Source organism: Augochlora pura, chromosome 10 (assembly GCF_028453695.1).
Source record: "Augochlora pura isolate Apur16 chromosome 10, APUR_v2.2.1, whole genome shotgun sequence".
Taxonomy (NCBI): domain Eukaryota; kingdom Metazoa; phylum Arthropoda; class Insecta; order Hymenoptera; family Halictidae; genus Augochlora; species Augochlora pura.
Window position 1 is genome coordinate 13338045 of NC_135781.1, and position 21052 is coordinate 13359096.

At 39.9% G+C, this 21052-nt stretch overlaps 1 protein-coding gene across 3 annotated transcripts in view; it reads right to left on the reverse strand.

Annotated features, from left to right (window-relative positions):
• Rbp6 (RNA-binding protein 6) overlaps positions 1-21052 on the reverse strand; it is an 895262-nt gene that overhangs the window by 201398 nt on the left and 672812 nt on the right. The gene's annotated exons all lie outside the window — the stretch shown is intronic.

The window sequence follows — 21052 nt, forward strand, 5'->3', positions numbered from 1 at the left end:
TACCGCTCAACGCTGTAGGATTACAAATAAAGAAGTATCTCCAGTCATAAATTACAAATTACCTTTCGTAACAATGACGATACCGTAGTCACAATAAAATGTTGCCGTAAAGGCGGACAGTTCATTGAAAAGCATCAGACAAATCGAAGTATATAAGTACGCAACTTGCTGTTTTTCAACCGGACGACCCATATCCAGAGCAATTACGTCTTTCTATTCATTCTGCACGGTAAAACGTTTCTCTTGCTCATTGTGTTTATTGCAGCAATACTAGTGCAGCTTTCGCGGTTATTATTAGAGGCTCGTCGTGTTTAAATAAGTCTTCTACGTCGAACCGGCATCGATTCGACGAAACAGCCTTTCCAAACATGAAGCATCATGTCAAACGTTCCGTGGTATAGTATCGAATCAATTCGACCAGGGCATTCATGGTCGTCGAATGATTGTGTAACGTACGTCGTTGCCGGGAGACGAAGTTGGCCGAAAGGGGTGGCTGACAAATTAAAGTAAACACGACCGAGTTGATCGGGGGAAAGTGTGATCCCTTAAAAATGGAAGAGCTCTCCGAGAATCCATAAGTTGTCATTTTCGCGCATCAGTCCCGGCCGGGATCCGCGAATCCGTGGCAATACATATTTCAGAATGGAGCATCAAAAGCGCTACCCAGAACTGTCACTCTTCTGCTATTTCGAACAAAAGCCGCGGGGGATATCACAGCCGCAGCGACGACCGGCTGGGATAATAGTTAAAAATTCAAATAAGAGGAAAAGTTTCGGCGGATGATGCAGCAACGCCGCCGCCGCCGCAACGTTCGCTACGAGAGATTAATTTTTACTGCGTCATAAAATTCCCGGATGATAAGAAAGAGCGAAAGTATGGTGATTTATGTATGATACTGGTGAAGTTCGCTTCTCTAATACTTCTCGAACCGAATTTCCAAGAAGTGTGGGACGTCGGAATTTATAGGCGACGGCAACGCGCGCGCTGGCCAACCGGCGACCAACAGCCAGCAACGCGGGGGCGTGAAAATTTCAGAACTGGTCGGACTGAACGTCCCGCTCTATAATAGATACGAATCGATTAAACGCCGCAAATAGAAGAACAAAGGGGAACAAGAAACGTTTCAGACAGTTTAATCTACGTCGAGGGCATTATGTACCGTCAAAATAGGGTAGTCTCATTCCCCAAGGAAGAAAATAGGATTTTTCCGAGTGCGGTTGTCCCACTTGCCGACAAATGCGGACCATTTTTCACGCCTCCTCGCGAAAATTTCTCTCGATCGCTATCGTTCGTCCACGAACAACCAGAACTTTATGAATGCGTAAAGTAACGCCGTACTCTGTTTAGAAAAGCGATTGGAATATTCGATTAAGCTAGAAGCCTCGCTGCAAGCTAGCATGCGTGCAATATTAATTTCTAAAATTAACTTCGCGTAAATATAGCTGACCTATATCGTCGTCTGATCACGATTACACAATGATACAATCCCACTTGAACTTGCCATTCTTGGGCGTAGTGAATTTATGTATGAATTGTACAGAATGTCCTAAAAGTCACACCTATGGCCATTTGGAGTAACTTTTTCCTTAGCCTCAAATACAATTCGCGGCTATATTTACGAATTATCAACGTAAAATATTGACCAATGCGAGGCGAGATCAGTTGACGCGTGGCGGCCGAGCCAATGAACGGAACTGGGCTTCGTCCATTTGTTGACTAGACCGCCCCGCGACAGCTGATCTGGCTTCTCATTGGTTAGTGTCAATACTAGGTTGTCCATAGACATCATTCTTTATTATCCCTTTGCACTCGAAGCTATTTTAATTGTACATCTGAAGTAAAATTTCTGGCTCATAAAATCATATCGATTTTATGTAACAGAGCGCACTTTTATGCGAAATTGATTCTAATCACTCGATAGCATCGCTATGCAACAATATTTTTAATCTAAACTTCGTTTGTATAAAAATTATCTTGAATCATTTTTGTATATTTTCAGAATTTATATGTATTGCATTACAACTATTGCGATTCTATGATGGTTATATATGATCCTGTATAATTTTGTATTGTGTCTAGAAACCTTAGAATAAGGTTTCCTTAGAATAAATCAATAAAATGAAGCACAATTTGATTGCTCCGATGGCAGGCAAACTAAACGTGTACGTACCAACAATATCGCAACGCTCGAACAACATTTCTGCGCTTCGACTGTGATTCTTACGTAAACGTCATAATAGCGAACTATCTTTTCTCATTCTGCTCGGAAAGCGGTCCGTGAACCAGCCAGTTACGCAATAAATTGCGAATTGATATGGATGCGACTTGATTTTCTGTCGATAATTCATGCGCTCTCGATATTCCCGGTCTCGTTATTTTCCGCCGGATAATTTCAGTACACATGCTGTCCGTTGATCGCATCCTTTCAACGGATTCCCACACGATGATAATTCGAGAATTCGTAGCCAGCGGCGTTTTCAAAGGAACATCATCGAATATGAATCGCTGCGGTGTTTGGTAAATCAAAACCGCTGGTTAGATTCGTGCCGCTACAATCTACAACAATGTGCTAATTGAAGCGGGCTAATCTAGAGAAAACGCATGCACTTTTTTCGTTAACGTAAATAAATCGTCTTTAAAGATGGAAGTAACACGTATGGCTCAGTAATCAACAACATCGAAAATGTTATGAATTCCAATTTTTTTGAATTCCAACATAAAATTGTACACAGATTTTGAAAACACTGAAAATACGGGATCCTTTGATAGCGATTTTTGTTTGAAAAACGAAGAAATTCCTCGCCGATGCAGTTGGACGGCGCGAAGATTGTTTTCGACACTCGGGGTTTGCCGGCGCAGGGAAATTTGTAGTAGATGAAGCATAGTGAAGCGACGGGGCTGAAGTCGATAGATTAACGCCGAGGTATCGGCGGAACGGGCACGAATTCAGGGGAACCATTCGGGAACGGTCGAGCATAAGTGGACTCGAGGGGGAACCGTACGAACGGGAATTTGGTCTGGCTCTGCACCTCATAAATTTGAGTTATTCTCTCGGCCCTCCCCTTTCCTTTCTCTGTTTCCGTTCCGACTTCGACGAGGCGTCCTTAAGGATTCTCCAGGAAGTGAGTTATCGCCTCCGGCCGAGGCTCTTCTTCTCCGGAGGCGCTCGGCGACCGTGAGCCGTTTCCACGAGAAAAATATTAGCAATGATACGCCTCATATTTTACTTCGCGGCTTTCCGGACGGCGACGTTCCCGTATTATCGGTTCATGAACGTCGTTCCCGCCGAAGACGAATATTACACAGTCCCCGGTAATAAGGATGAATGAAATCGCCCCGAGATTCCGTTTCAATTTCGCCGTTTTCGAAACGATCTAACAAAAGCCGGGATTTATGTGCCCCGGGAAGTCGCGATCCGATGACGTCCTTCGTTAGTCCTCCGGAACGATTCGAGAATGTTCATGCAGTAATGGCAGCGTAGCATAAAGTTAATGATATTTATGTTGAATATCGACATTTGATTTTTACGCATTCACTTAAAAGAACCTATTGTCTCGCTTGCACGTCAAACTGGGCCAACGAACTATTTCCTGGCATACAGTTGAAGGGCACAGCCGATTAAGATGGTCAAAACTGCCCTTAGAGGTTTTTCAATGAGTCATATACCGTTCGATAGTTGACCAATAAAAACTCATCTGTGCAAAATTTTAAACCTGTAACTTGTCCGTGAGGATAGTTACAGGGTAAATTAGATTTCGTGGTTCTCCGGCATTTTTTCACCTTTATCGTACGTTCTAACCATTCCGCCAACCGATGGAGTTGTAAGGAGCGGAAACATTTCGGCATATATTCCGCTCGTTACAATTTTTTTGCTCGCTTAATTCGCATTTGCAGGGTTAAAAAATTGTTTCTTTCGATGCAATAACGTTTAAAATTACTTAATCCATACTTGCGGCAAACTAGACAAGTAGTAGCTTCTTTTTGACAGCAAACAACATCGACACATTGGAATTTCATTTTTTTGACAATGTTGCAGGCGAGCAAAAAATCTGAGAAAAATTGAGTACACGAGCCGTAATAGTACCTTATCAGGGAATTAATATAAAAATAGAGAATACATAAGTTTTCGAGAAATCTTCAATTTTCCGATTTTTTTTTGGTTTTTCATTTTTGATAATCACAGCGTGCAACTGAAAAATCTGAAAAAATTCTATAACATGCGGCTTGATGTCCAAAATAAGCCACATTTTTTTCAAAATTTATAATGTCAATAAAGTTGGAAAAATGCCGGAAAACCGCGAAATCTAATTTACCCTGTAATTACCCTCACGGACAAGTTACAGGGTTAAAATTTTGCACAGATGAGTTTTTATTGTTCAGCTATCGAACGGTATATGACTCATTGAAATACCTCTAAGGGCAGTTTCGACCATCTTAATCGGCTATGCCCTTTAAAGTCAATTTAATACTTTTGTTCTTGTTTTTTCCTTTATTTAGGATTGGCGGATCATAACTCTTCGTTACAAAGACAAAGAAAATACATGAAGTTCGTAGTTGACGGTTAAACAATAACGCGAGAGTAAGTTTCATGATCGGGGTCTGAAAAATCACTTTTTTCTGTCTAAAGGTTTAACACAATTTTTACCGAGATCTTGTATTATACTATTTGCCCAATTAATTTTTTAACAATAATTGTGAAGTTCGAGAAGTGATTAGATAGAAAACATAGAATATAGAAAACAGTTTGTATTAAAAATGATCAAAAGATCCGTTTCCTAAAAATAATATTGAATAGAAATTAATAAAAGGTATCTTTTGACACCTGCGGTAGAAATAATGTCAAAGATCTATTTTATCACTAACACAAAGGATCGATTTTTGGAACTAAATTTTCTTTCTTAACCCTTTATTAACCCTTCGAGTGGCGACTCTAAGGTGCTACTAAAAATTATGACGTCACGTTTCAAAATAATTATTATAAATTTATCTTTATCCAAAAACTATTAAGAGCTGTTAACTGTTGCACGAATCGCAAAATTCAATTCCATAATATATTGTAAAATGCACCAGGTTGTATGAAATGGAAACACTATAAGCCTGGAAAAATACTTTGGATTGCCAGTTAAAATGGCTCCGACTGCAAAGGGTTGAAATCGCGGGACTAATAGCGCGCGAAACCCGGCGATGTTGCCCTGCAATTTAACCGATTTATCGAAAACACGACTGAATGCAGCTGTCGCGGCATCGTTATCGCGAGGGTGTCTAAGAAAGATGAATACCTCGGTCGTCCGCAGGCAACGGGAGTACAGTTTCATTCTGAAATACGTCGCAGCTGTCACGTGTTCGACGGGCCGGGTGATTCTATGCGAGGCGCGCATTTAAATATGAAAGAGGGTTCCTTGAAAATTTCGAATCCATTCCTAGGAGCGAGCCGTCGCTTGTCGCGTCGCGTCGGGAGCGAAATGTCCCACGAAATATTGGCCAATGGAAATCGCGACCGTAAGAAAAATATTTCACCGGGGACATATCCGAATTCGCTTAAGTCCTCTCCTTTCCATTTAAATATTTTTACGTCACCTACTCGATGTATCGGAAAAAACATTAGCTGCACGCTGGTTTACGATGATACCGAAATCGCTAGTTAACGGTCTGAGAATTAATCTTCTTTATTTTAATATTTTTACTAAAATAAGTCTACTTATTTTCTTATGACCGCCGCGCTGGTATCCATTGTTTTTGTTGTCACAATGCGTTAATAATATTTCGTGTCTTTTAATTTTACAATTCCAAATAGATAATACATATATTTTATACGTCATATATATAGTTTATCCATATATATATATGTAATGTATGATTATTAAAATATTAATATAATAGTAAGATTTATAAATTTTATTTCGCATAGTAATAAAAATAAAGTATTTCAATAATATATACTGAATATGCAAAAGAATGAAATAAATTACATGGCTCTTTTTATTTGATGCATGTTATTGAAACAAGAAATACAAATATGAATTTGATTTTCGCATCCAGTGCAATAAGCTGTAACCTTTGGCATTTTATTTGTAGTTGCTCTGCGCCCAGAGTATTGTGAAAATAATTTACAACAATTTTCATGGTGTTTTTTGGCTTGGTTTATTTTGTTCAAATATTTTCTTTAATTTATGTTCTGTATTTCTTTGTGACGTAGTTGACATTTTTAATATTATAATGTTTTTTATTACCATTTAATTCAGCAACTTCCATTTTACTCCTGTGTATTATTATTATTTTTTCAATATTTACAAAGCGATTTTTTAAATATTATAATAACTGCTTCAATGAGAATCGGAATAACATGTGATTTGATATGTTTGGTTGTAGAGTGAAATTGCTACTTCTATTCGAGAATTAGTAAAGGATCCATTGTTGTTAGTTCCTCTGATTTGTGTAATCTGTGTATTATTGAATCAACATGTGAGTAGGACTTAGCGACAATATTATAACAAATATTGCTTTAACGAAGATAAATTTAAGCACTTCAAGTATTTTTCCGTTCCTCAGCAAATCTAATTTTTGTGGCAGAGATATTGAAAACTTAACATTCTAAAAATCAACAAGAGCAAATATTTCTGCATCATTTCCAACTTCTCTGATAAACCTCAAATTTACCCCGTTTTCTTAACTTCCTAGACTCAGTATTTCCAGCACAAATGAATTTACATAAACATTTAAAAGACTGCGCATCAGTTGCAATAATCGATAGTCCGCCGAGTCAAAAATTTCATAACTACCCAGTTCTATTCTAGGAAGATGTACCGTAAATGGTAAATCGAGGAATCGAAGTTGCTGCCCTATTGAACAGTAGATTGGAAAATGTGGTCGGCCAAGAGTGTATTCACAAAATAAATAGGGATCGGATAGATCTGGTAGCATCGAGCGCAATATTCTACAAGGCTCATAGCCGAGGGAACTTTAGCATCGGGGATCGGCGCGGAAGGGTGAATCGGCTCGTTGAAGGCTATTAAGGGATGCGGAGGGCACTCGAAAAGGTGAATTGCCGCGAAACGAAAGTTCCGACGAGTGCCGGGGCGAGCAAACGGCAAGCCACGGCGCGGAAAAGCATTACGAGGTTAGAAGCGTAAGAAGCCACTCGCCCCGACGGTGGTCCCTTCGTAACACGGATTCGAGGTTTCTGTTCACCGATTGGAAGACAAACAAACAGTGGCCGTCGACGGAGAAGTAAGCAGAAGACGTTCCCGTCCTCCCCCCCTCCCCCTCCCCCCTTCTCGCCCCTTGGGCTGCGAAGTTGGCCTGGTCTCAGCTTAAGGCGCGTTCGCGCACTCGCACTACAAACTTTCGCAATCTTTTTAATTGTATTGCGAGACTCGGTGATAGAAAAGTTCTTTTGCCTGGCGCCCCTGCGGAATGGATCCGACCTGCGCTCGTTCCTTTTTCCTTCTCGAGTGGATTTTCACTCGTCCTCTTCCGCTGGCTTATCATCCTCCATTTGGTGCGCGTCCTCGCTGCGAACTCGAAGGGAGGATCTTCTAACAAGATGGTTGACGGTGTTTGCGCGATTTCATGTCTGTTTTCGACGTTCGGGAAAATTGGGGAACGAGAGAAAGTCTAGGGAGGATCTAGTTTCCTGCTCCACTGATGTACGAGCCTGTGCTTTCGTTTCTACGAATTTTAATTAAACTGGAAGAGTCGGATGGCGAAAGATCGAGTTTACGTAAGACACTGAACATGGTTTGTTATTTTCGTTGAAACCTGAACTCCTTAATGCTTTCACTTCTACATTGCTTTTCTGGTTTATTGTCTTTAAGACGACGCAAACGAAATTAGTAGACAACTTTACATTCACATCCATTCGCTATACTAAAATTACAACTGTAAGATTTTTGTTATCATCCCCTCATTCAAGTACTAACCCGAAACGTGCAATCTGATTCCAAGTATAAAATAATTTATGTTGTTTAAAAATCAATGTAAAATACTGAGTACGACAGAATATTGAAAATATCTAACACTATTAAAAAGTATAGCAGCCAGTACCGACACCGTTTCCGAGTTTTCTAGCGTCAAACTCTGAATAAATATGTTTTCAATGTCGTTGTCTCTGGTAGTTCCCTCGTGTTCTTCATCAAAAATTGTTGGGACAATATTTGCCAGAATCTCAAACGGTACATGTAATCAGAGTACCGGAAGACCTTACCAGAAAAGTCTCCAAGTGGAAGAGAAAGGATTCGGTAGCATGATTCCTAGAGTTCCGTGCTTGCCGGTCGCGTTACGTACTCTCGTCGCGTCGTTGTTTCTGTTTTCCCGGAGGCCAGCGTCGTTCCCGGCGAGCCCCTCGGCGGCTTTATGAAGATTTTTATTACTGGATGAGCTTCGTTAACGTCAAGTGGCAGAGGCCGTAGAATGTGTCACCCGCGATACACTCACTTGTCGTCGGCGGTAGGACAACATAGACAGAAGGGAGGAACGACTGGAGAATCCAATCTCGCGGGATTTGAAACTGCTGTTTTATAGGATGAGTACCTTGAGGGTAGGGTGTTCTCCTTTGTCAAGATGGCGCGCGACAGAACTCCCATTCAACGGCTTCATTTCGCGTTCTCTTCCCTGCGGTGGCTTATCTCTTGGCGCGGCGTTCTTTTACCTTCGGCGGACTTCCGGTAACGAGCATCGGAATTGGTTTAGCATCCACCATCGGGTCTTGTCGTGAAAATTCACCGATCCGGTGATCACGACATCCCCACTTATTTCGGTGTTTTCAGTCCTAAGAGAAATTTTCTGCCATTGGCAATTCATTTCAACCTACTCTCTATTTTACCAGTTAGCTGTGTTTGAAGCCAAATATCACCATTTATAATATTACTATTCATAATATCATGGTAATATCGATATTACCATTTCTCCATGACGAGTATATTCGTCATGCGTAAATATTGGCTATTTAAATTGTAGTTTTAGTGAAAAGGAAAATATATTCTAAAATTTTAAGATGCTTAGAATATTTTGAGATGAGGCCAGAATAAAACAAATAGAAAATATGGATAGTTTGAGGTATACTCGCCACCGCTTGATTCTTGAGACATATAGGAGCGCTCTCTGGATGGAGGCATCATAGCTAACTGGTTAATTTCGGCTAAGCCATGTATGTTATCAAAGAGTTGTTCTTATAATCGGGAATATTAATTCTAATTTTCTCCATACAATTTTAATCACAAAGATAAAGACACTCGACTGTGTTATCTTCCTTAAACTTTCTCTGTGTTCATGAATAAAAATGAATACAAGAGATTGCAGCTGAAATTTATTCTATTAAAGAAGTGCGTCACGATATCTGTGCATAATTTCTTCATGCACACGTGTACATTTTAAATTCAGAATTCCTAGGAAAGTTAACGAATATGTATAATTGATTAATAAAATCGCGCAAGTATTCCGTGCACATGCTCGACGATTTTTGCAGTTTCGCTCTACATTTTGATTTTTCTATCGGAGAATTTGTGTTCGCTGCAGGACGGCAATAATTTTTAATACGATTCGTCGAATTACTATCGGCTTTCCGATAATTGTATGATCGCGAGTGCGCGAATGAAATCCCAAATCTTTTTCCAGAGGTCGCGACGCAATCGGCGATACATCACGCGGCAATTATAGCGTCAGCCCTAGCGACATTTCGTCCCTTACGCTCGCTTTTCTGCGACTCGATTCTCCCCCATCAAGCAACCATCGCCACCCTGCTGCCAATTTCGTCGTCCAATTTATCAGCCCGTGAAAATCTCCTGCCGGAGGCTCGATTTCATAGGGAATTCGAGTTCAGCTGCGAGGAGATCCTGTCCAACACGGGGATTACTTGTTTTCAATATCGCCGAACCGCTGTACCCTTAATTTGACAATCTGCTCCCTGAATGCAGGAAAATTGCTGTTAATTAATTGCCCTATACCATGTATGATATTCAACTATTGTTCAGCTATTTTCAACAAGGCGAGGTTCCTGATTTCAACTTCAGCACATAAATATATTCTTAATTTTTCCATGATTTTGATAGTTTCATGCTAGAGAGGTCTTCTAATAACACGACGAAAATTGTTATTATGTATATGAATTAGATATATGGTACAGATTTAAATTGTTGTGAGGAAACTGAATTAGATATAATATATTTAACACATCGTTTCATTAGTTATGAAAATTGTAAAGAATCTAGATTCAGACTAATCTTCCTCTCATTTCCCACAGTCAAAGAAACAGTTGGAAAAGATTACATTCAGCTTACTTTTTATATACATATACATTGTAAGAATGCATTATTGATTTTTCGAACACTTTTTAAAGCTGTTAGGACGAGAACAACACAATCGAGTAAATGAAGTGCAGACAAGCGTTGAACTTAACCGTTCTATTTTATCTCTTATCCAAGAAATTCTAGTAAATCAAATACAGTAGAATTTCAATCACACGAGCTAAGTAGAGTTACGTCGATATTCGAATAATAGAGCCAGTGGCACACAAATTGCATTTGAACAATAGAAAATTATATTTGTCGGAGCGAATAATCGAGGCAGAACTGTAATGACTAAACTGTGGATCTTATGCGCGTATGGTTAACATGAATGACTAATATATAAAATTTTGAAGACATAACAAGAATTTAATAATTTCATTACATTACATTCAACTTATCCGAAATATTGAAAGAAGCAACTTATTTTTATTTAAATTCTGTTTCTTTCAATCATCTGTGAACATCTCTATTTTGCACAAAGATCCACAATTTAGTAGTGTCGTCTAGTTCTCTAATTAGAAGATTAAAATAAACATTTCCTTTACAGTTGATTGTCGCATAACAGTATATGTGTAGGTGAATGTATAAAAAACAATGTTCAAACATATGGATAGAATTTACGCGTTTGCTTTCATATGCTCTATCTATTTTTTATTGCAGGTACAAATCAGTAAAACACGAATCGACCAATTAAATTAACCCATTCGATCGAATTATAATTATAAAGACGAAAATTGTCGTTCGTGCCCGTGGCAACGACTTCCGCGGCTCGTCCCGACGAAAAACGAGTCGTCAGTCTCGTCGTTAATTCACTTTACGTCGCCGCGGGCTGCGGTGTCGAACGCGTCCCCTAAAGTCTTTCCGAAGCCCCGCAATCTTCGAAAGTTTCGGACGCGAGCGCGGTCGTGGGACGAGCGGAGGGTTGAAAGCGGGGGAGGCCGGTTTTACCCTCCTCGCGGTAACAGCTATCCTACAACACCTGTATCTCGTCGACACCTGTAGCGCACCCCGGCAACGATCCTCTCTTCCTTCTCCGGCCCCTCTCCACGCTCTCTTCCTCCGGACCCCCTCCGCCGTTCCTTTCTATCCCCGTCTCTTTAGCGAGGGTTGAAGCGGGACCGAGTTTCCACGAAAGGGGCGAGAGAGCACGAAAGCCGATGCGACGGCAGAAGGGGCAGACAAGCGAAACAACCGGCCGGAAGGGGGTGGCTGGAGGGAGAACGGAATATAATAAATTGCGACCACGAGCGGAGAAACAACAGGATAATGGGAGAATCGGAGGATTATACAGTATACAGAGGGCGGCGCGAAAAGGCCATGGTTATACCTTTTTCGATCTCATATTCTTTATAGCCTCGTGTTATACGTGCAATCTCTTCGCCCTCTCGTTTCGCCTCTATGGGAACAGGCTACGTCCCGGGCTGCGACCATACTCGCGCGTTATGCTCGTCGCGTGCTGACGGCCAACTAATTCGCGAAAGCGCTTTTATCTCTGGATCGCCCGATTGAATTTTCTGCTTTTGCTACGAGAAATTTTATTCATTTTTCTATCACGTGATTCGTTAGCCCTTACCAAAGATATATTCTTTTCTTGTTAAACGAAGCCTGAGAAACGTTTCTGTAGTTTTCTTTTTTATATTGATCCTTTGACTTGTCGCAGCTAGATCTGGGTCACCAGTTGAATCTGATTAATGTTTTACTCTATGTTTATTGCTTCGTGTGGGGAACCCTTTAACAATTTTTCTTATTATTCAGCTCCTTAATCTTTGGCCCTCAATATTCTTTTCAGTTACGCCCTGGTTGTTTGTTATTTTAATATCTGATAGAACATGAAAGATAGGCGAAAGTGATTAACTTAACCCCTTGACTACGGCAAACTTTGATATGCACCGGTCTTACCATACGACAGGAATTGAGTTACAATATGCGCCGCGAACGGCAAATTTTTGGGTAGGGATGCATTTTTATGAAAACGTATCTCAATGGTCAAGAAACTAAATTTCACTACATTAAAACAATATTATGTCTTTCTTCGTATTTTGAATCGAATTGCTACTGTAAACATTGAACATTTAATAATAATGTAAGGCTTTTTTCACAACATATCTATTAATCTAGTAAAGTGTGATATAATTCGAAACATGGATAAATATAAAATTTTACATTACATTTCTTACATTCGTAGTGTGCCTCACTTCATGTTATATTTTTTTCACACTACTCATTTGCGCCTTTTGTCTAATTGTGGTAAGATCTATCGGAATAATTATCGATAAAATAGTCAGGACGACTATAGGCGCTCTCAGTGTTACGAACGCAACATTTCTGAGCGCCCATAGGCGGTCACAGTAGCTAAGGGGTTAATAGAATGTTCTATTCTTTCATTCTGTATTTAAAATTGAGCATAATTCTGACAAATACTCGCCAATTTTCCAAACATAAGTAATATAATTATAATTCGATCGAATGGGTTAATTCAATCAGTCGATTTGTATTTACAATAAAAGATAGATGGAGCATATGAAAGTGAATGCCAAAGTTCTACCCACATATACTGTTATATAATAATCAACTGTAAAGAAAATATTTATTCTAATCTCCTGGTTAAAAAATGTTTTTGTTCAGACGTCATTACTAGATTGCGTAAAAATTATTGTTTATAGATAAAATTATTATTTATCTTTGTGAAAAGAATGGGTATAAAATCCATTTGAAAAATGAAAAGCAAGTGAGACGAAGAACGCTAATTCGTGCTTCCAACGAGAAGGGAGATTCGCAGCGCCCGGATCGAAAAGAATCGTTCTTTATTGCGAGCCGGCCTTTATGCGCGTTAAATCGTAGGAAAACATTTCGTTGCTCGTGCGAGCGCAATGGTATAAATCTTGGAGGGAAAAAGCTCGAAGAGGACAAAAATGAAGGGCAACGGAGGTTCGCTTGGCGCAGCGGCGTACATTGGGAACAAAGTAACAAATCATAACCGGGTGTATCGTGAGTATTGGCCGCAACGAATAATAGACGGGCACGGTTGATGTCGAGTATCGATGCATCGGGCAATCGAAACGAAGCACAGCGCGGACCGTGAAAGCCGACTTGGTCATCCCCGGCTGAACGGACACCTAGGGATTGGAATTTCCCATCTGTGTCCTCCATCCACGTGATACACGATTCGATTACGTTATTCCTCGTCCTCCACTATCGGCCAGTAACTTTCTTTATGGCTTAAACAGACTCTTTAAAAATTTGTCTCTCTCCAAGGGTTTTGTACAAGATAACTAATTAGCAAAGTGAATTATTATTTTGTATTAATCCGTTGTTGAATCCGGCGTCAGAGTGTGTTAAGTCTACTTTGTTCTTTACAAATTAGATTTTACACGTTCTCATTCCAAGTTCTTATAGAATGATACATATATGGTATTGACTTCAATTTCTTCTATGTTTTCAAAAGCAGCAGTGTCAAGTAAATAATACATGACTTAACTTTTATATAATTGGAAGCATAAATTTAAACTTTGCTTTTCCGACTTTCTGTAGTATTTCTTAAACATATTTATTCATGTTTAACCTCTTCAGGAATGAATTTTTATAGTAGGCAACGATCTATTTAATTTTTTCTTTTTTATTTATCATCGATTTCATTTCATTCGATGAGGTTTTTCCGACATTCCTGAGGAATTTTGTAGCGAATAGTTTTTCAATTAATTACCATGTTCTTTACACTTAGAATAATCATAATATTAAGGAAACAAAACGTACATATACGTGGCAATATCTCTGGAGAGATTAAAAAATAAGGACATGAATTATATCGTACAATTGTATTGCATCGATGAATTTGTCTCGTGTAAGCATATAAAAATTTGATAATTCTTCTACTCGCTGATTGTTTACAAGTGAAGTCAAGCAAGTTACTGCATGCGAGTCGAATCAGAGAAATTCTTGGTACTGGTCAAACTATAGTTCTTTATTAATTACAGTTATTTGTAGAACGTAGTAATTTAAATCAAGAACTGCTTGCCATTACCGTATCTAGGTAAAGAGTTAGCAATTGCATGAGTTAAAATTTATTGTTTCTTATCACTTGATAAAAGAAAATAATAGTTGATGCTTCAAAATGGATCTAGTACTCACGATACCGCATCTGACATCAGTGGATATAATTCAGTGAGTAACAAGTGCTTACCTGAAACAAAAGAAATAAAGAATTGGTCAAAGAATTGCTTAGAATTATAACAATATCATTATTAAAGAAATTTTCGCAAATTTGTACAAAGTACAAATGTCATAAATGTAATATCGTTTACCTATTTCTAAGCTTTTGAGTAATGTCATTTAGATGAAACTCAAATTCATGAAATCTATCGACTGCTTTAAATCCCAGCGTGCGTAACGTGCGTAAATATCGAGAACAAAAGTTAAAAAATGATACAAAGTAGTCTCCTAGAGACTACAATGAATTCAAACAAAGTATGCAAAAAAATGTGTCGATATGGATTTAGATCAATCTGTCATTGCATTTCATTTGCAGCTAATGTATAAAACAATAGAAACATGGAAAATGCTGCAAAGTAAAAACTGAAATACAAGGCCGGTTGTCGCTCATGTGTTAAAAGTTAAGAGCATCCTGTATCAGGATAAAAAAACAATTTCCCCATCAGTAGGTCGCCGCCAGCAGAATTGGCGAAATGTTTGCGTCGCTTGGGCAGGATGCGTGGATGTATCAATGCACCGAAATATGCAGATGTTACGCACCACGAGACCAGGTTATGCAGGGAATAACAGGCATAACCTTTGCCGGTCGAGCGACGCGAGTCTGGCGGGAGCGATTTCCCGCGAACCGGTTAGGTACGTGTCATTCGTTGCATGATTAATCGTTTAATTAGCGGCAGTGTTATGGCAGCATGGTTCCAGTCAGACCCCATCTCCTTTCCCCCGGCCTATCCCTGTTGGCCTGCACTGCAGCTACCGTGTCACCCCCCGAGCATCCCCTTATTCCACGTCGAATACACTGAACCTGCCTGTCTGGCTCGACCCCCACCCCCGATGCCACGGGTCTAGCTGGCTCGCCTTCGAGAACCGAGCCGACTATTAATCGTACCAGGCCCGCAGTCTCTTCCGGGCCGGAAGTTCGGCCCGAGAGGAACGCAGCCGAACGCGAAGATGAATTCCTTGGAAAGACATGACGCCAAAAACAGGGGTGACGACTCCATGGGAATCGAGACCAGCGCTACCCGGGACCTTGTACCCTCTCCCTTCTCCGCCGGTATAGCGCTCCAAGTCGTGGTCCAATTAATTAGGATTTATGGTAATGCTGAGATAAAGGGTTTCGTTTAGGAGATTACCGGAATTGCTTCGGAGGGACATAAATGAGAATGTCAGGGGCCGCCCAATACCGAAAGACGTAATCGCCGGGGGCTACTGGATTTACGAGCCAGATGATGATAATTCAGACATCGGGGCTGCCAGACAACCGCTAACTTATTTGTCGGGGCCTACGCGGGAATCGATATTACCCTCGCCGAAGGTGATCGTGCGTTACCTTGTAAAAGTTCCCGTCCCAGCGAATTTGCGAACCGTTTTTATCTTCGGGAGCTGAATTTTATGCTGGAAATATTATTCGCGGTTTCGTGAAGCATGCATCTATGGGCACGCATATCATGAATGTTTTTATTATTGAGTGCATACACATGTTTTATTCCGATCCCGCATTGTCGCGGCTGGCTCGGTAACGTGCGAAAATATCAGTCCGCCTGCTGGATTTGTATACGCAAACGATGCTGGGAAAAATTAGCAGGTTGTTTTGTATGTGAGACTTCATCTCTGAAATGATTTGGAGCATTATTATTATTTGCCAGCGATTATTTCTATTTTTTGCTTTCAACTTTCGAGGTTATTTTTGCTATTTTTGCTATTTTTGGTGTGAAAAGAATTTTTATTATTTCGAAAGAAAAACATACGTAGGAAAAAAATCATTCATTTTAGATGGTTTGTTCTACTTTGCAAAAGTAATTTTAAAATTCCAGTAATTTGTAAACGGATCTATTTAAGTAGAATAGATTGGAATAATTGTATATGATTTAAATATAATATTTGTAGGCGGGACATTCTGCAGATTTTAGTTTCCGATCATCTCAGAATCTCCGAACCAGAGAAGCTTTCTAGTTGATATTTTCCGCTCGTAATTCTGTGTACATAATCCTGAAATAATATCGCCGCGGCTAACGATTGATCCTGTAAACGATGCAGACGCAATTAAATCCTTTCCGCGTTCAACTTTACAGTCGCCATTACGAGCGGAAAACCAACAGCGAAAGCCTTGTTAATTTTGCATCTGAAAACTCTTCTCGAACGGCGAGGCGCACGGCTTCTCCCCGGCGATCGAGTTTATTAATGGATATTTCGATAATTGTTATGCTCCCCGTATCGATTGCAGACCACGCAGTTCCCGCCTTTCCAATAAACGGGCTTGGAACCTCGTATCGAATACGAGCGATCGTTTTCGATGCGGTTCAATGCCGATTTGTATTGCATTTAGACTCGCCGTTTTATTAGCACCATGAAATTTTAACCCCATTTACTGACGAACACTCATTTAGCGTGCGCATTAAAATTACTCACAGAGCTTTATTTCCTTTCTCTTGAACAGAAAAGGGCGCATTTACAATTTTTTAATATATTCTAAGCGGTTTGAAGAAGAATTAAGAAAATTGGATGTCTACTGTTCTCGATTAACGCTTAAATTTAGTTTCGATGTTTATAAATATTTAAAAGATATTCAGTAATGATGATGAACAATACACGAAGCAATGTGTTAACAATAAATAGATCGCAGATTTTAGTTTCTCTACAGAATATGTACACATGGATTAAAGGTGTGTAATAAAGTATACAGTTTAATAATGTTAAATATAGTTTGCAGTTTGACGTTAAAAAAAGCTTGGCGCATAAAGTTTGCCCGGACAAATAAAGCCTAGGAAAATATATTTAACACGTAGGTTCACAGTTTAATAAGTACGAGTCCCGTTAACTACAGCGTTCCGACGGGGAATGGGAAAGACGGATTAATGCGGGACGCGTGCGCTCGAAAGGATTACAAACGAGCGGATACACTGTCGCGGCGGAATTTTGTGATTAATATTTTTCTTTGACGTGCCGCGAAAAATAAACCGACACCGTAGGGAAAAAGGAAAAACACGCGGTCGAATGTTTCCCGATCGCGGGGGGGACCTTTCATTGTTTTGTTTGTGAAACGACGATCGGTATTTTTATCTCGCCAATAAAGCTGGCCCGGTCTAACAACCTGAAATTGTTTGAAAAACGAGAAACACGGCAAAAGCGTCGCGCACAACCCATGGTGTTTTTACGTCTATAATCTTCAGTGGAGGAACTCTGTAATTGACGCGGAAGGATGTCGATTTCTCACCATCGCCTGTTTCGTTGAAAGGGATGCTTTATTGAAAGGATAAATAAACGGTCCGCTTTGACCGGACTGTGTTATGATATTGCGCATCCCGGAAAACTTTTCGCTCCTTTGTATTCAGATTTCTACAGTCGCCGTTGACACGTGTCCGAATGTACTGCTGAAATACAGCACCGTCCAAGACATTTATAGGATAAATATGCAGTGGAAGCAAAAATTAAGTCAATTGTTTTAAAATTCAATTTAAACTTTTTTCAGTGACTAGAATTTTTCTGTGAACGTTATTACTACTAGTTATAGATTATACTACAATTTACTAGTTCACTGTACAGCAATCGAATTACTTTCTTTTTAATTTTACTATTATTTGGAATAAGAAAAAACTGCCATTATCTTCATTTCTTTGTCAAAGTCTACTAATAAAAATATAGAAAATATTCTTGTAATAGTCCTCCTAACATTTACAGATATATTCAAGACATTTAGACGAGTTTTAAGAAATTAAAATTGGATTAAATGACTTAAATAAAATGAAACGGTTTAAATTAATATTTCGCGATGCCCCGTCGCGGTGCGAAACTTGATCATCCGGTTTCCAGTAGAATTCAATCGACTTCGGAGTAGCTCCGTAGAATATCAAGAGAAAGGGACGAGGGAAAGGGCGAAATTAGGAGAGTAAAAGGGAAAAGAGCAAGGAAGTTTCCAGCAAGGATCGATTCGCTCTAGAATGGGAAGTTGCAGCTGCGAGCGAAGCACTTCGAAAATGCGTGGGCCATTTTTCCGTCATGATGACACCGACCCACCGATAATAACGAAAACGGGAGACCGCGGCACAATGGCGATTACGATCGCCGTCATTGTGCATCGGTATTCCGCCTCCACGAAATCGTCCCATTTTTGTCGTGCCCGGTTACGCTCGCCATCGACTTTAACTCTCCGTCCATTCGCGTATTATGCCCGCTTCTTTTCCTTATTGAAAGCAGTCCGCCATTCACGCATGCATTCTTTCCGATAGACAGTGAACACTTTCAGCGCAGGGGGAGGAAAAGTGCATCGGGTATTTTAATGAAACGGACCTGCTCGCGAAGCGCACAAAGGATTTTATCGGGTCCTTCTTTTTTATGCCGGTCAACTTAAAAGTTCCTCGACACCGAACATAATGTCGTATCTTTAAAATACAGTTTTCGTTTCTCGTAGCAAAGGATATTGTTTATTCTGAGCGCAAGACAAATTGAATTCAAATCAAATGAAAAACCAAATAAAATTTTTATTTGATATGGCAGACAACGTATTGTATAAATAGAAACTTTATTGAAAATCTAATAATAAAATGTTCTTTTTGTACACAAAGGGAATATTTCAAAGCAGAACATTTATGGATAATCTTCGAATAACATTTGTGTTTTACAATTGGATGCGATAATTCTAGTTTTAAGGGAAGATGAAACATTTTCGTGGAAAATCTCAGTACAAAATTTTTATCTCCGATAACATGTAATACTATCAGTTGAAACGCAGGACAGAAAGTCTCCTGAAAGTATTTCAGGGTTTTAATGGAGTATAAGAACTTGCGTCTTTGAATCTCCTATGCAACAACTTAAGCTAAAGATATACTAAACTGAAAACTACTTTTGCTTCCTTCTTTTAGTTCCTAAGATTTTGAGGTTTTACAAGCTGCTGAAACTTTGTTCTTACTTATCTCTACTCTAACATGTAGCGGAGTAAATCTATTTATCGATTTTTCGGTATTATATGCTTGCACAATGAAACGTTTTCATCCATTAGAAGTCTGGCTCGTCATAGAAATTTCTATTAATATTTTGTTAAGTATGAATGTTATTCCGTTCTTTTAAGCCGGAATAAAATTCTGTCGTCTCGTCATCGGTATTTAATCATTTAAGTAAATGTAGACAAACGCAATAAATATTGTTCCTTTTCCTACTATGAAATTATGATAGTAGAAAAAATACTCATCCTTGTAACTATGAAGAAAATAGTACGGCAAGGGGTTAAGAAATGGGCTTGGTATCAAAACGTACACTTCAACTCTATCAACGATCTGTGAAGAGTATTCCCGCCAATTAGACATTCATGAAACTTTTGCTCCCGGCTGAGCGACATCAGCATCATAAAATAAAAAGGAACGAAGCGTCCTCGGTGGAATAGGCGGTATAGCAAAACCCGACTGCAGGATTAGACGTCCACAAGGGACCGCAGTCGATAAAATCGACGAGGAGGATCGCGCTAGAAAAACCTTAGAGCCGCGTGCTCGGTACAATTGCTCGCTATAATTGCGCGCGTATGAATATTCACCTGACGGAGTTACCTGCAATTTATGTCATCGGTACAGGCCGAACTAATTTCGGTAACAACCGCGCGGGGTCAGATCGAACGAGCGTCGGGTGCCCCCTGGGAATTCTGGACAGTGTCCTCCTGCTGGTCCGCGACTAGAAACGCTTCCAACACGGTCCGTGTCCACCCTCTCTCTGTTTTCGCGTCCCATTTCCTCTCCATTCTTCCGGCGCCTCGTCAACCCCCTTCGGCTTTTTCACTTTTTTTTTTGCTGCCGTCAGGTGGCCGAGGTTCCGTGGACAACGGCCGAATAGTTTCGAACACCGTCCAATTTCCATATTTCATTGGGCTTTATCAATGGCGACAGTCACCTTTAATTATGAGCCGCGAAAACCCGCGAGAAACGTTATTGCCGGCAGATTGACAACTCGGGAATCCGAAGGTTTCGTAACCGGCGCTCCCGTTCCGCGGGATTAACGTCTACGTATTACAAAGCGCAATTATCAGTGAATTAAAGCGCCGCAGCTATGCCCGATCGATCCCTTTATCTCTTCGCAGGCAACTTTCATCGGCGCCGATGGAATGGAAAATCTTTAATCGATCTCTACTGCGAGAACTTCATTCTTGGTCAGCGGGACTTTATAGCGAGGAAGTTTATCTTCAATTTCCTGATCGGCGAGGATAAATGGAATTCGGGATTTATTCCGATGCCCCCGCGGAAAACAATTTTCGTTCGAGAATAACAGTTGGTTGTCAGAATTCTGTGATTCTAATGATTCTGTCATCAACAGACCGTGTATCTTTTTGTATTTATGAATGATTATAATGATGAATTCATCCACATTGAACTATTCTGAAATTCTGATTACTGTCTGGATGTTTTTCTGAATTAGTATAAAAAGATGATATCTTTTGAAAGAGCTCATTGCGACGGAATGATGCAATTTGTGACAGTAGAATGTTCGCATTAAAAGAAGGTTGCTTATTGTTGTTCATTCTTGGATAGCACAAGAAGGTCTGGTGGTCGCAATTCGGAACGTCTTTATGATGTCTATTATGG